The sequence below is a fragment of the Rousettus aegyptiacus genome, unplaced genomic scaffold, assembly GCF_014176215.1.
Source record: "Rousettus aegyptiacus isolate mRouAeg1 unplaced genomic scaffold, mRouAeg1.p scaffold_m13_p_6, whole genome shotgun sequence".
Classification (NCBI taxonomy): domain Eukaryota; kingdom Metazoa; phylum Chordata; class Mammalia; order Chiroptera; family Pteropodidae; genus Rousettus; species Rousettus aegyptiacus.
In genome coordinates, this window is record NW_023416309.1 from 25,359,970 (window position 1) to 25,377,165 (window position 17,196).

The 17,196-nt window shown below is 32.9% G+C and overlaps 1 pseudogene; it reads right to left on the reverse strand.

Moving 5' to 3' along the window:
- Positions 1-370: 370 nt before the first annotated feature.
- Positions 371-489, reverse strand: LOC118604115 (annotated as a pseudogene).
- Between the last annotated feature and the right edge of the window lie 16,707 nt (positions 490-17,196).

Genomic DNA, 17,196 nt, shown 5'->3' on the forward strand with positions numbered 1-17,196 from the left:
TGTTTTTTTACCCAGAGAAGTTAGTTACCAAATAGATTTGCATCCTCCTTTTATCCTTTTTTAAAATTTCATTGTTTTTTTCCTGTCTTGGCACTCTGGCTATCCATGTGCTAATCAGAAGCAGGGTTAGTGCTGATGACAGATGAAGGAGCAGTTTATTTTTTATTCATGCCCATTATAAATGAGAAATCATGACTTAAAGATAAATTTCATTAAGTTATAGTTTAAAATCACTCCAAATGTTTATTTTTATTATTATTATTATTTATTTATTATTATTATTATTTTTAAGCGAGGCAACCCTTGGTTGACCTCATAGATTGCAAGGACCTTGTCAGTTTATAATCCCTTATTTTTTTTTATTTTTTATGCCCCACAGCATCTGATATTCCTAGGTGGTCTCCCATCCAGGTACTGACCAGGCTCAACCCTGCTTAGCTTATGAGATCAGATGAGATCCAGCTTGTTCAGGGTACAATGGCCATAGAATCCAATTGTTTAAAATAGCAAGCTTTAAGTGCTATAAGAAGCCAAAGCTACAGTAAGACTATTCGAGACCATATTAAATTATAAAATATGAATGACGTATTATAAGGAAGTATATAATTATACTTTGGATTGGTTACTGATACCCTAAGTCAAGCCTGGAAGTTAAGAAAACAAGAACAAGGACAAGAACAACCACAAGGGGAACTCTAACGTATATAATAGTAAAACTTTTAGTGAAATGCTTTACAAAAGATATGTATATGAACAAAATGTGTAAAACCAGGTATAGCAGAATTGCTTTTGAATTATCTCTATTATATTACAAACAGCCCATTTCAATTTTTTCTTATATGCTCGTACATTATATTCAATTTAAAAGTTGTTAATGTTAGATACCTGCAACAGAAAATAAATTTAGTGGAGGTTAAGAAAAAAAATGGGAAAAGACAGTGTAGTAGCAATTATCTTTAGGCCAGGTTTTTCTTTTCTTTTCTTTTCTTTTTTTTTCTTTCCTTTCCTTTCCTTTCCTTTTCCTTTTCCTTTTCCTTTTCCTTTTCCTTTTCCTTTCCTTTCCTTTCCTTTCCTTTCCTTTCCTTTCCTTTCCTTTTCCTTTCCTTTTCCTTTTCATTTTCCTTTTTCCTTATTCTATTACAGTTTGTTAAATCACATTATTACAAAAACAAGTCAGTATATGACAGTGATACTTTTGAGCCTATTTGTATACTTAATTCCCATTAATGGTAATGAGTTTGGATTTCTTTGCTTAAAATCTCTAGTTCATTATTCTTTAGAGTTAGTGATACATTAAACAGAAATGTTACTCTTAAATTAGTATAGGCTAACTGCTATTAGAAACAACTTCCAAACTCAATGGTTTAACACAATGCAGTTTTATTTCTTACTGGACCTTATAGTACAGGTCTGTAATGGATTTTCCTTCACATAGTCATTTAGGGACTATATTCCTTTTATTTAATGGCTGCACCGTCCTCCAGGGCTGTGGAGTCCTGCACTGGGTCATCTGCATATGATTGACTATGGGAGGTCATGCAGGAGTTTCGTAAGTGTGGCCTGGAAGTTGCATATATTACTTATGCTCAAATTTCATTGAAGAGATAAAGAACAAATTTACTTCCACAGGAACTCAGAAATTTCCAAGTTTATTAATTAAGAGTATCACTGAAATAATCTGTATAAAATATCCATTATTGCCATTTAGGAAATTCATGCTTATGAGTGTAATATTTGCTTACTATTCACAGTTCAGTTTTTACTTAATTAAAAACTTGGAGAATTTAAAAGGTATGCAATGAGCTTTCTTATAATCCATCAATTTGCAAAGCTCAAGCATAGAATTGGCATTTTTGGAATGCAAACACAGGGACAGGCTGGGGGATGTAGTCTAGCTGTAGGCCCGGGAGGAAAAGGAAATGGGATTTAATGGCCATGCCACATAGACTCTGCAACAGCCAAGATATAGAGAGCAACACACTGGCTCACACAGGAGAAAATAATCATATGCTTTTCAAAACATTATGTCATTTGAGTCTTACAACATCCCAGTGACATTGATATATATTATCACATGAGGAAACTAGATGTGATTTTGTCTAGATGCTAAGATTTCTGTTTCATTTGGTTTAAATAGTTATCATGAAAAATTCTTCCTAAGTTTTTCATATTTGCAAAACAAAAATTTTAATCTCATACTCATGTTTTTAAGAGGCTGCTTAAGAGACTTCATAACTCCAATATTTTGCTGAATATTTTTAACCGACTTCATAGATATTAATTTATTTTTGCCTCCTGAATAAAATTTCAGTTTGGTTAGCATAATATTGCATTTATCAAAATCTCATCAAAGTCTTATGAATGTTTAAAATGGTTTAATGCTTTAAAAATTCTTCCCTTAATTCATTAACCACAATGCCTTCCTAGAGGAATCTTCCAAAATTGGCAATATTATGTTTCAGGTTTTCTAGTTGATGAATTTTCAGCACATTTATTGTATAATTTTAAAATTTTTCTGAGCTTTAATTAAATCAAAATTAGAATGTGAATAGCATGCACATTTGGTACCCATAAACATGAATTTTCTAAATGATAATGAATATATTTATGAGATTATCTCAGTGATTCTTTTAATTGATAAACTTAGAAAACTTAGAAAATTCTGAATAGAAACCTATAGAACTAAATTTAAATTTGTATGTATTTTGTTATTATTTCAAGGAATTTGATTCTATGATATGCTTATTTATTGAGCTTTTATAAAAACCAGATATGAACTGACTATCCAAATTGACAAAGCTTGACTCCTAATTAAAAATTTAAGCACATTTTTCAAGTTAGTATGTACATATTTACACATTAAAAATAGCATTCATTTCTAAAGTTAATTACAATTTCATATTGAAATTGTACCAGAAAATTTTATTTCATGTTAAATACGCTTTTATTTATTTCTTCAACCACCTCTTTGTCTTTCCATGTTGTCCCAAGTTACCAGTCTATAGTTTAGGAAAATGCTTAGCAAATACATTCTTTAAAATTTCTTTAAAATTTTAAAGGTGTACAACTTTATAATACATCATCTCTATACTCTATTGTGTGGTTACTACCCAAAGTCTAGTCTCCTCTGTCACCTTGTATGCGACCCCCTTTAGCCTCTGCGTCCTCTCTCTACCCGTCTTCCCTCTGGTAACCATCATTCTGTTGTCTGTATCTATGAGTTTTTTAGTTTTTGGTTTTGTTTTTTGGATCTTCTGCCATGTTACTTCTGTAGTTTTATGTTTCCCTGTAGGGTTGGGCAGAAGAAATACCTGTAACAATTAAGGATTATGGAAATACTTTTTACTTCTCTGTTTCTTTCAAAATCTAGATCTGTAGGTCCATCAAGGTTAAGGAGACATCTACCACTTTATGCAAATCTTATTTTAAATCGAATTTTTAAATAGAATTGGCTGAGTTACACAGAAGGGGTAGTAATTGGCCATTTCACATGTGGGAGAAGGGCCATCTAAGATAGGTGTCAGAGTAGCCTATCAACGAGAATGACAGCAGTTTAAATCTCCCATAGTTTACATGTTACATGTGTAATCTTAGCTCCCAAATTCTGAAAAAGAGATTGATTAACCCCATTTAAGTCTGGAGATGGGATTGATCCAAGATTGGTTGCCAGGGAGGTTCTTGAAGAAGAGATAAATGGTTTTGGAAGGGGGCGTGGGGAAAGGACTGGAGCAGATGCCTAGGCAGGTGTATATAGAAGAGCAGGGATAGTTGCAGTGATGTGCTGAGTCCTGAGTTCTACCTTGCAGAGGCTTGTCTCACACTTCAGCTTGAATTCTCTGAGGCAACTAGTATTTTTATGGTTATTAATATACTTTCTGCTTAAGCTTATTCAAGATGGATGCCTGTTATTTGCAACAACAAAAAAATCTGTGTTATCTAGTACCTGTCTTGTTTTCAAAATCAGTAGAATGACTTATTGGAATAGGATCTGCTTGACGACAACATCCAATTTTTTATTTTTGAATAGAGCCTTGGAATCTGCCAAAGCTCTCACTAGATCATCTCCTTTATTCTCAGAGTTTGGGAGGAAAAAAAAAACCCTTGACCTAACCTGAATCTACTAAAATGGTTTTCTGAAGGAAAATGCATCTGCAGGAAGATCTGGGAGTTCTGCTTTATCTATTTGTCTTTGATAGAGGACATGACTTTTCAGCTGGTTGAAGTGTAAGTCATATTTTGCTGACTAAAATTGAAAGAAATACATCTAGACTTAAAGAATATGTTGTAAGTATATTTGGAAACCAATATCTTATATGATATGTTGCTTGATGTCTATTTTAGTTGTAAATCTGGAGAGGCTTGGTCTCACACTTTGTGATACAGCTATGTGGAACGAATTTATTTATTTTTTAAGCCTTACCTTTTTTACAGTGCAGGACATTCTTAGATCTTCCTACAGGATAAGTAGTTTCCCCCTGAATATCACTGGTAGAAAATACAGTTTTGTGGCTTCTCATGGAGATTGGAACTCACAATTGTAGAAAGGAGAGAATTTGTCTGAGTAACCTACTTTCCACTTAAAACTCAATTATGTGAAGTCACATGCTTCACATCTGCATAAAATATATGCTATTGCCATGTATAAAATAAAGACATTGGGTTTTGTGTTAGTCACTATTGTTCTCTTAAGCAAAGAGAAAAGGAAACAATCAGAATCATTGACATATAGGAAAAATTGTGTTACTGTTGTTTTACAACTTTAGTTCTTGTTTTACAAGAACTAAGTCTAGAAAGATACAATTTCTGATTTCCACTATAATAAAATGTTAAATCTAGCAGTTGATTTTTCTTTAGTTAAACACAGAGTCATTAGAGGCATTTAAAATCAGTTGTTTCAATTTGAGAGGAGAGTATTATTTATATACCTCTTTAAGATTTTACAGACAATGATGATTAACTTGTGTAGTCTTCTAGTATGTTAGTCATTGCCTAATGGTGCAATGAAGAAAGATTTTCTAAAGTCTCTAGAACTCCAAACTGATCCAAAATGGATAAACTCATGCTTTAGCAGACTAGTTTTCTTATTTGTTTTCAGGTTTCTAAAGAAATGGAGATATAATTTATTTATTAAAATTTCTGAGTAATCCATGTAACTAAGCTATTGATCTTATCCTTTTCTTTCTGTTTTTAGTGACACTTACAATTATAACCTAAAGTCATTGGGAGCCAAGTCATGCTTTTCACAATCCTTCTCACTGGTATTTCCCCATGATTCCCTTGTTTTCTTTCAGATTCTTGTGCTCTGAGAGGATTTACAAACTTATTTCAAAGCTTTTAATGTTTTTCTGCTGATTATTATATTTGTGACATAATATATTTGGTCTACTTCTGTAGATCTTATGAAAGATTATAATTTTAAAATCCCATAAAAGTATTTACATTTGAAGCCAAAGTGAATTAAGCACAGCTTATTTTTAAGAAATGATGCTGGCAACCACTCTACAGAGCTGATCTTGAGATGAAATTTAAAGGTCCAAATCAAATGGGTTTTGGCCTTTTTCAGCTGTTGCTTCTTGTGAAAAATTGCTGACAATTTGAGACACTAAATGTTCACTGAATCAAATGATGATAAATGTTCTGGGTACTAACACTTTTTCTTTCCGCTTTCTTCCCTAGAGATTAGATGTTTATATCTTTTCATTTGCTACTCTCAAGTGTTCTGAATTTGTTGCTTTCAGCCACAAACAGTGGCACATAGGCCAAGGGTATAATGGACAGACTTAAAAAAATTCCCAGTTTTAAATTGTGCTGTTTTAGGATGGTATTCCCTGTCTCTTCCAAGCATTTTTCATAAAACGCATGGTTGGAGAAATATTTGAATCAAATATTACCTCCTTGATTTTTAATTAATAATGGTACCTATTGTTTTAAATCTTGAGCGATGAAGTGGGTTAGATAAAAATATGAGATTCTGATTCAACAAGACTCATTATTGTAGTGTAAAAGGAGGAAGACAGGGGTAAATGAACTATGGATATTTTTATATTGAAGGACTTCTGTGATATATTACTTTATTTTTCCTATACAGGTGGATTTAGCCATTTTAGCAAATTTTACTCTGTTGAAATCATCAGGAAAGGGTTGGAAAGGTAATGGTGTGGATTTTTTGAATATAGGGCCTATAATAGTCTTTATTTATTTGACCAAACATAAATAAACATTGAATTGGATGATGATATTGTAAAAACAAAACAGCTAAGATAAGCCAAACTATTCAGGGAACAAATTACTCTTGACTCTTTAGTCAATCAAAACAAATGTCAAATTGTAATGAACTCACACAAAATCTGTTATTAATTCTCATGTGACTGTATTTTATAGCAATCTTTTTTTTTCATTTAATGCTTATCTATTTAAAATAATCGCACATGATTAAATACCATGCTGTCCAAAATAGATTGTTAATGTAACACAGCTGAATTAGATATCAATCAAGTTTGGCAATTATTATTAATGTTAAGGTTCACAACTAAACATAAGCCACCATTACCAGTGACACGAAACACAATGTCATCTTAAACTAGTGATCAGTTCTAATCAAGGGAAAATTAAATCAAAATCTATTTCTGTTCATTATAATTTGACATTATGATTTCTGATTTATACTGCCATTTCAATTTGTAAAACAAGAATAAAGAATATGAACATATAAAGAAGAAATAACCATTATGAATGAAAACACAGGTAAATTTTGCTTGTAATGATTGCCTTTTCTTCTCCTAGTCAGTAGAACATAAACTCCCTAGAGACAAACTTTTTCTTGTTCAATACTAAATTCATACAATCTAGAACAGTACCTGGCATATATATATATAGATGCTCAAAGAAAATTAAGTAAATGAAGTCCATTTAGAAAACTGATAAATTATTTCCTATTTTCCAAAGGCATTAAAATAGCCTATGTATTGAATTTCTGAATAGTTATAATCATCGTTATGTTCTAAATTTAAATGTTTATATTTTATATAGATTAAGAACTCATGAAAACATAAAAAATCTTCAGTAGTTAAAAATAATAACTATTATCCCTGATAATGATAACTAAAAATAATTAAAAACTGATGAAAATGTATTATCTGTGAATTTTGATTTCATTCTTGGCTTAAGGCAGAAAATTAAAACTTGGACTCTACAAATTTTTAAATCATGTTCTCATGCACTCATTTTTATTTCTGAGTCAAAAATAATATGTCCAAGGCAGTTTAACAAGCTATCTTATGTCTAATGTGAATTAATAATCAGCAAATTGGTACATTCTACTTTATTGTTTAGTTTCTAAACCATCAACACTAGTATAACTCAGTCTTAATTGAGGTTTCAATTAAATCTTAATCCAGAAGTTAGTACAGTATTAAATTTATAACTGAAGTGTCCATAAACACATTTCCTTAATGTTTACTTTCAGTGGCCAGTAGCTAGTGAATGGACTTAGGTTTGACATATTCATTTATTGCTTTAAAATTTGTTGAATAATATTCTGCTCTTGGTCCTGAATGAATGTATGTAAACGTGTATAAAATAATGCCAGTTAATGAGATAAGTGGTACTAGGTTTTAAAATTTTGAATTTAAAAATTTTAAAATTTATTTACACACTTTTAAATTGGCTTTCTATTTAGAACCCAAGATGTGTTTATATTGGCAGGGCTCTATAGTTTAAAAACAACAACAACAACAACAACAAAACCCTGTCACCAGCTGGAAATAGTTCTCCAAGGTCATAGCCAGAGCTGTCACATAGAGAAGATTGGCACTGTATAGAGAATTTTGATATAAGGGCTTTGGCTCTTTGTGAAGCAGTGAGAAACCAAATGATCATTTCTGAAGGAAGAGGAAAAAAATCTGTTCACTGTCATCCTTAACATATACTACATGTGGACAATAATTTACATTTCTCTATGTTAATCAGTGTTCTGTGGTATCATTGCAGGGCCAACGCTACAGTCCTCCTTGATGAGTTGTTGCAAAATTGTATATCCCATGTTAATTAGGCCTCCTGTTAGGAACCAGACTTACCAGATTATTCCTTGTGTGCAAAGATTGGGGCATATTTATTAGAGTAAGGTATACAGATTCATGACAGCATTTATTGCCAGAAGGTAGAGTTCTGACAGAAGAGCGAGTACTTCCTGGCATAAAAAGGAATGCCAATGAAATCTCCTTTGGAATTTTCTTAATGTTCAGAGGGTTAACTAAGATAATAGCAAGCTCATATACTGCTTTGTGGGGACCGATGGAAGAGTGAACAGAGATGCTCACATTGAAAGATATCTGGCATAAGTTCTGACTCTGGGAGTAGGAATGGGCTAAGAAAGAAAGAGGTAGTGCTGTGCACGCCAGGGAGACCATTCTGGCTTTCCTTCTAACAGCCCCAGGAGGAATACGTATTATTTATATTTTTATTTTCATATATTCAGAATCAATTCACTGGTTCATATTTCTCTATCGATGGACACTTTTTGGCAATTATGCAGTGATGGGAGGTGGGAAGAGTCTACATTTCTTTCTAAGGCGATTTACATGCAATATCTCTTAATTCTCAGAAACATCTTTTAGGGAAAGTATTACTTTAAAATAGATAAGCAAACTGAAACTCAGATGACACAAATTTCTGAGGAGAGGGGAGGAGTCAGGAAATCATAAGTGATTATAAACCAAACCCTGCTGAGGAGTGATACAACTTGGCTTGACTCTAGAATATGAACACTGAGATTTTGTGACCTTGGGCAAAGTTCACGACTTCTTGATTCATCATATTTTCCCACCTATAAATAGGAACAACAAAAGTACTTTTCTTAAAGGGTTGCGTAAAGGTAAAATGAGACGTGACATGTGTGTCTAGCACAAGGAAAGTTATCATTAAAATGACAACATTAAGAATCAAAACCATGTATAAGTTTTAGTATATTGCTCTACTTCCTATTAGGGTTTGAGGCCTTAGATCAATCTGATACATTTATGAGAACCCAGTGAACATTCTTAAGGTAGTATATTTTGAGCAAGCATAATATGTAAAAATCTAAATTTATAGGGCAAATAAAATCTTCAGTACAAAAGGATACACCCATGTGTATGCAAATAAATACATTCTGTGGCATTTACCAGAGGATTCATTTTATAGTAAGTCAAGTTGTGAAATTTGGGAGTACATCTGTTGTCTTGTGAAATACTGCTTGTATGAGGGAACCTGCCTCACAGACAAGAGAGGTAAAGTATTTACAAACATTTGTATATTGTTTTATTTGATATTTAGTTTTATAGAATAATTAAGAACATGGGCTTTAGGGCCAGATGGATGTGTGTTTAAATTTTTACTTTTAGGTTTTAGCTCTCTGATCTTGGGCAAGTTGCTTTATCTTTCTAAACCTCAGTTTCCTCATCAGTGAAGTGATGATAACAATACCTTCCTCATAGTGTTGTTGCAAACATTAAATAAAAGTGGATGCGAAGTGTTGATATACAAGATATTCAAGAAACACCACTATAATACTTCAGAAATATGTGGCATTTCATTCTTGATTTTTGATGTGTAAATTAGTCCTTCTAAATAAATAAATAAATAAATAACTCCTGCTATGGATTTAATCAGAGTGCAGAAGTTCTAAAAAAATTCAATGTATTTTCTTGTCACAGTTACCTAGTCTTTCTCTATTGAATAGTGTGTGTATGTGTGTGTAAAAGACAGAGAAAGAGAGCCCTCTTAAACAGCAATTCAGAATCCACATACAACCTGTACTGCCACCGGAACAGACACCATAACAAATATAAATATAAACCATATCTAAGTTTAATGAACTTGTGCTATGTACCAACTCTGTACCAAGTGTCTTACATGTATTCTTTCATTTGATCCTCACAACATCCAGTGAATTAGATACTATAATTATCCCCATTTTCTGATTGGAAAATTGAAGATTAGAGAGGCTAAATAACTCTCTTAAGATAATGCAGCCAAGAAGTAGCAAAGACCAAATTTAACCCTAGTTGCTGTTCCACATATCACGTTCTTTATCACTATGATATCTTGTGGTTCTATTTATTTTGATTTATTTTGTTACAGAAATTGTAGACCCTTCCTGAGAAGTTGTCTGGTTCATATTATTACAAACTAGAATACAGAAATTACAAAAAAGTGAGAGATGTCTTTTTAATGTCTTTTTAGTGTATAAAATATATTTTTAATGGATTATGTTTCAGTTCACATATTTCTGTATATTTTTTTGAGTAGTCATTATCTTATTTTTTAATTTCCCTGCTCATATCCATCTCTCTCCCACAACCTTCTTACCCTGCCATCCCCAACTCCTGTCAATTACTTGTCCGTTCTCCATTCCTAAAATATTTTGAGATAGTTTTATAAATGGAATTCTATGGTATGTAACTTCTGGGATTAAATATTTTGCATTCAACATAATTCACTTTACATTAGTGTATAAAAAGGATTTGAATTTTTGCATGTTTTTCTTGTATCCTGCAAACTTGCTGAACTCACTTATCTATGAGACTTTTAGTAGATTTCTTGGGATTTTTCTGTGTAGACAATCATGATACCTACAAGTAGGGACAATTTTATCTCTTTCTAATCGATATATCTTTAATTTTTTTTTCTTTATTGCAGTGGCTAGAACTTCCAGTATTATGTTGAAAAAGGTGGTGATATATACACTTATTATTTGAGAAAACCAGTTTCTCTGTCAGCACCAAAAATTAATAGTAAACACAACCCAGTTATCAGGTCACCTATAATTGCACATTATTTTGGTCCACAAGTGATTAACCATATCACATAAACATTGAGAAAAGTTAGCTACTGTCATCATCCTATGATGATGATGATGTTTTTTTCTTCTTGTTTCTATAATTAAAAAAAAACTTTAATAATTTAAAAAATATTTTATGGATTCATTCAAATTATTTTTATTACAGTGTTTGGAGAGCACTAATTCATGTTTATTCTGTCTTCTGACTCCAACTCATGGTGGATTTTTTCTTTGTGCATTTTAGTAGTTCCATTTTATGAACACATTTTAAGCACAGGACATGTTCTTCCTAAAGAAAGTAAAGTGACGAGTTTTGGGGGAGCATTCTTCTGGAATAGTTTTGAATTTGTTTTTGTCAGTCTCCTTAGGTATATTACTTGCCTTTTCCAAATTTTTGAAATAATTTATTGGCTTAATATTTCTCTGTGCCACCTGTGTATTATAGATTTTGACTTCAAATACCTGTAATTCCTCACAGAAGAATTTTTTCACATCTTGGACAGACCTAACCTCTCATAGTTTGGGTTCTTCAGAAGGAGACCATAACGTAAAGATTCAAATGCAAGTGTTTTATTTGAGAAGTTATTCCAAATAATACCAGTTGGAAAATGAGACAGAGAAAGAAAGAAAACCAACAAAGGTTGATTGACAATTGTAAGCGGTATTGTGTTTTTATTTCCAGTTACCACATGCTCACTTTTAGTATACAGAACCTGGTTGTTGCTGTGGGCAACTGGAGCACCGTCCTGTTGGAGATGGAGGATGGTGAGATGTTTATATAATCACTCCCTACCCATCATAGATTGGGTGCACTTCTTAGGGACATTCTCTCCTACACTTCAACCTTGCTCTCTTTATGCACCAAGCCAAAAATTCACACTAGTTCCTCAGATAATTACATTTTATTAAAGTCTTAGGTATTCTAGAAACATGGACAGGGCATCAAAAGTACCTATCAAACCTTTCTTGTCTTTTCTCTGGGTCAGTGAGTTGAGTACTGTGTTTTTCTTTCACTGGACTTGTAGCTCTCCAGGGTCCAGCAATCTGCAGAGTGCTAAATTCCAATCACCTACTTTATGTAGGCCCGAGGTCTGCTCTCATGTCCCGTGGTCCTGTGGGGTTGTTAAACCCTAAACTGCTACCCATTGTCAGCTTCAGCAGTTCCCACTGCTCTGTTTTCAGCTCCCTCTTTGCTTTGGCACCTGGAGATTTCTTTTTGTTTTGCTGGCAAGTTCCTTATTTTGCTGGAATTTGTAGACAGCTTACTCTTTTGAATAACTACATAGTGTATTATGGGATGGATGCACATTTATTTAAACCATTTACTTAATGATGACATTTATTTTTTGTGTCTAGGTTTTTGTTGTTTTTACTCTATAAATGTAGTTCCTATATACTTTCCTTTACATGAATCTTTTGTAGTAATGCCTTTGTCTTTGGGATAAGGCCCCAGAAATGATATAACATTCCAGGAGTTTTAATTAATTCTTTACTGCATTTCAAAAGGCTACATAATTTAATAATTTGTATTTCTACCATCAATGTATCCTGGTTGAAAGATTTATCAGTTTTATAAAGATCAGTCAGAAATTCAAATCATTTTCTCAAAGCATTAATACTTTAATTCTCTAGCTCCTCATCAAAGAAAATAATTTTGCCATTCATTGAAACAGAAAATAAATGGTATAATAATAAAATCAAAGCACAAGGATTGAACAGTAAGTCTGCAAACTTCGTGTCTGGCAAACCAGGGAAGTTGAGATTAAATACACTATCACTTATATTGAACCAGGTAAAAAGAAATAATAAATCCTCACTTCCAAGTAAAACTAATTCCGTCCAAGGAAAGTTATTACTTTTCAACTCCTTGGCTAATGATGGGTCATTCAGGTGCTTGGTATGAATCCTTAGTTAGCTATAACCTGGGGTCACAGTTGCCTGGAGACATCAGTATGGTAATTAGGACATGCGCATGAAATCAGATGGAAGAACTACTTCCTTGGAATTTGAAAAATGCTGCCTCTTAAAATGTATAGTGTCAAAGTTATCTTGGGAATGCTTGAGTTCACAGGTTTCTGGCACTGTTGACTGGAAAAACTTCTCTAAAACCAGTCTGGTGTATCTCTGTTAAAATGAACTTCCATTTCTGACACATTCTAACTGATAAATATCTCCCAAGTTCTAAGTGGTTATGGCTTCTGTGTTTGGAGTGTTTCTATGTGAACTGAAAAACTTTTAGAAAAAAGATCAACTCTGATGACAATATGATTTCATTCCAGTAAAATATAATTCCCATAAAATTTATGTCTACATGTAAAAACATTCTGAAATTTAACTAACTATAAAATCACTATTCAGATCTTTTTAAAAAGCAATATTTGTCATTTTAAAAGTAATAGCTGCAGTGAGGTTTATTTTGACATTATTTGTAGACAAAAGATTGGCTAAAATATCAATAATATAAAGATCTAAAGGATTACAAAGTTTATATTTAAAACTACCGGAAATAATAATTTTAAAGTATTATAAGAACAATATTTAATATAACATATCCTAATGAAAAACATTCTAACATAATTATAAATCTTTTCCTGCATAATACTTGGTAAGCCTCTTTCTAGTTCTTGTTAGGGCATGAAAGTTTTAAGGAAAACTTGCTTTTATTTTGAAAAATACAAATTCCACTTTTGTTAGTTGGAAATGACTTTTCATTAATTCATCCTAATCATATGTATAGTTTTATTTACTTATTTCTCTTTGTTTATTTGCTGTATGTCCAGAAATTGTTAGACATGAGTTTTGGCTTCCAGAATACTTTGTGTGTGTCAGATAGAGTTCTTAACAATTTAATCTGTCTGTGTGTGTGGAAATGTGTATGTGTGTGCAGGGAGAGAAAGGGAGGTTTGGTCAGTAGAACCTTATATCTTTTTATAGTCTAATTTCTCTTGAAAAGGTTGAGTAGATTCATCTGATTTGTGTGTGTGTGTGTGTGAGAGAGAAAGAGAGAGAGAGAGAGAGAGAGAGAGAGAGAGAGAGATGGAGGAGGTAAATTATAATGATTTCTTTTTTTTTTTTTTAAATAGAACTTACCCTCCACATGTTTGTCCTAACTTGTTTGCCTTGGGTTAATAAAATTCAGCCTTCAGTAGGAAGATGCCTTGTTCACTGCATCAGCAAACAAGCTCTCTGTCCACTAAACTTCTATAGCAATTATTTTGCATATTTTCAGCATATATCATATAGTAAATTATAGCTCTTCATGTGAACTCCTTGAGATAAGTCCATATTAAATATTTTTGTGTGCATTAATTCTTAAAACCAATGTCATTAGGTTGAGATTTTCCATGTAGTAAAAAATAAAGGCATGCTAATTGAAATTGACAAGGTGATATTTCTCGGGAACGGGGGCGGGGAGGAGGCAACATACCAATGAGAAGAAATAACTCTGGCAAAAAAAAAAAAAAAAAAAAAAAAAAAAAAAACCCAAAAAACTCCAGAATAAGGAGATCCATGTTATACTGATTATAACTTGCATATCTTGTAATAAGTTGCATAAGAAGGTGACATTGAACAAATGTCTGCAGGCGGATGTCTGCATTTTACCTATCTGGTTAACTGAGCTATTTATTGTGTCGGTTGTGATCCTTAGTTTTGGGGATAAAATGACAAGCTTATCCTGCCCTCCTTTCTTCAAACTACTGGGAGAGCCAAAATCAAGCAAATAATCATAAATGAATGGAAGTTAAAACTGAGACAAGTGCTCTGAAGGAATGTTAGTGATGCCTTAAAAACATATGAAAGAGAAACCTTAACTTAATTTCAGAGGGTAGGTCTAAGAAGTTTCCCTTGATGAAGCAGTGTTTGAGCCAAGATTCGACGAATGACTAGAAATGGACTAGATAAAAGGAGTTGCAGAGAGGATGGGGCCTGTGGGTAGGACACAGAAGTGAAGCACGTTCCAGGTGATAGAACATAATGAAAAAAGCCAGCAGCAGAGTGACTGGGGGTGAGGGAGGTGGGAAACTGAAAGAAGGTGGCACATGCGTGGAGTCTAGAGGCCAAGACAGTGTGATCTAGGGTGAGCTCCAAGGGGGTAGGCTGAAGCCAGGCCGGGCCAGACAGGCTCACGGTTTTTGTTGCTACTAACGTTAGCATTTTGAAAGCACATTTATATCCATTTTCTTATTTTATTTTCACTTTACCCATATGATGTAGGTGGACAGGATGCCTGTAGATGACAAATGGAATTTGAAATTTGAGTAATATTCTGAGGCCTCATAAGCAGTTAATGAAGTTGCTGAAAACAAATACTTCGTATTCTGTTCCTAAGGCTATGATGAATATTAAATTTGGTCACAGTGTCTGTTCCTTCTGTCCTTCATCATGGTCATGATAGTTGATTTTGCATCTAAAACACTTACCCATTATAAAAGTTGGTTTAGTTCTGAGCTGTCACAGGATTTCAAATCCTGGTCTTTTTGTCTGGTGCTTTTGGATTAGTGTTAAACTCTAAAGAGAAGACATCATACGATGTTGCATATTCATATATTCAAAACAAAATGCTTCACAAAATCGGAGTTTTATAGTACTCCATTTTAAGTTGTAATGTTATTTTTAGTACAACTGTTAATACTCTTTCATCTAAGTTTCAAGAACTTTGTTTTTTTATATCCCTTAGCTTAGAATATTCTATTTATATGTGTTTATGCAAATGTGTCAGTGACTTTGCCTCCAATGTATACTACAAATTTATCGAAGTGCAAAATGTATTCAAGAAATGATAGAAATCTCTGGAAGTAGTCCATGAAAGAATTCAACAAAATCAGTCTGTTAATCCAGCAATCTCCTTTTGTAGATAAAAAAATTTCCTAAAAACTTCCTCCTTAAAAAAAATTTCATAATAGATTGTCATTTTCAGCTTAACATAGGGATTATCTTTATGTGGCTGGTTTAGAGGAAATTCTCACTCCCTTAATTGCAACTAGCAATTCTGTACAACATTGCTCAAAAGTTATGTGCATTCACGTAACACAAGTACAAAGTTTACTGTATTGACTTTACATTATCTTTAAAAGCTGACCGCTCAGAATAAAAGATACTATAATACTATCTAACTTTGCATGTGGCTTTACTATATTAGTAAAGTTTAAACCATGTATTTCTGCTTATAATTATGTTGATTAAAATTTTTTTACTAACACATTTTATAACTATTGTATGAAAAAAGAACCTCTGACCTTCTTTTTGCTTCATAATGATTTCAATATCATACCAATTTCTCCTTTCTTAGAGAGTACTTCATATATATCTTGTATTCCCTTTTACTTTTGAATTGTGCATTCATTCTACCACTTCTGAATAGCTATCTCATCTGATTCCTTAAGTTCTGATACACAAGTCCACCATATCCCCCAAATGAACTCTGAAAATATTTTATAAATATAGTTCTGTTGCTCATGACTTCTTAGAATATCTAGCATTATCTATACTCTAGTTGCAAAGGAGTTTGTGACAAGCCTGAAGCACAAAGCTACAAAATGACTCTACACCATAAGAGGATAAAGGAAATAAGGAAATAAGAGGAATGAGTAAATGAGAGGATATAAAAGAAACAGGAGGATAAAGGGAAATCCTAATCAGAAGAGAAGGAGGCAGACTGAGTCAGGCCCCTGGCATATTTAAAATTACTCCGTTTCTTAAGCAGGTTGTAGTCTGCAATAGTTGTTTCTTTGTTACCAGAGAAATTTTGGCTATATAAGGATAATTAAAACTAAAAACAGCTGAAAAGAAACTCGTAATCAAATGTCCTTTCATAGAGATAAATAGTGTTATGGGGAAAAAGAGAAGGAAGATAGGAAGAAAAGATCATAAAATGTGACTGGAAAGACCAATATGGAGCAGTTTTTAATGAATGACCTCAACCCTCTCTAGGTCTTACAGCACTAGCATGTAATCTGGAAAGCTCGCATTCCTATATTTGTCCCATATTACATCTCCATGTCTTTACTAAATCATTTTCAAAAGAAATGAGAGGACCCAGGACATCTTGTATGAAGTTCACATATGTCACCTGGATATGAGAAATATTTCAACTATTCTAGTGAGATTGTCATGGGTCCTGGTAGAAATGAGGTAGCATTCTTCTCTATCCTAGAGTACAGAACTCTAATACTATCCATCTAGCATATCTTTCTGCCTAGATATTGAATTCTGTTGCAGTCCACAAGTTGTAGCACAAAATAAAGGAAATGTTTCCTTATTGGTCTCTCATCCAATATTTTTGTCTTCTGATAAAAAAGCACTGCAAAATTCCCAGGGAAGAAATACTTTTGTTCTATTGTGGTTTAAAAATCGTGTTCAAGAAATCCAATTATAAT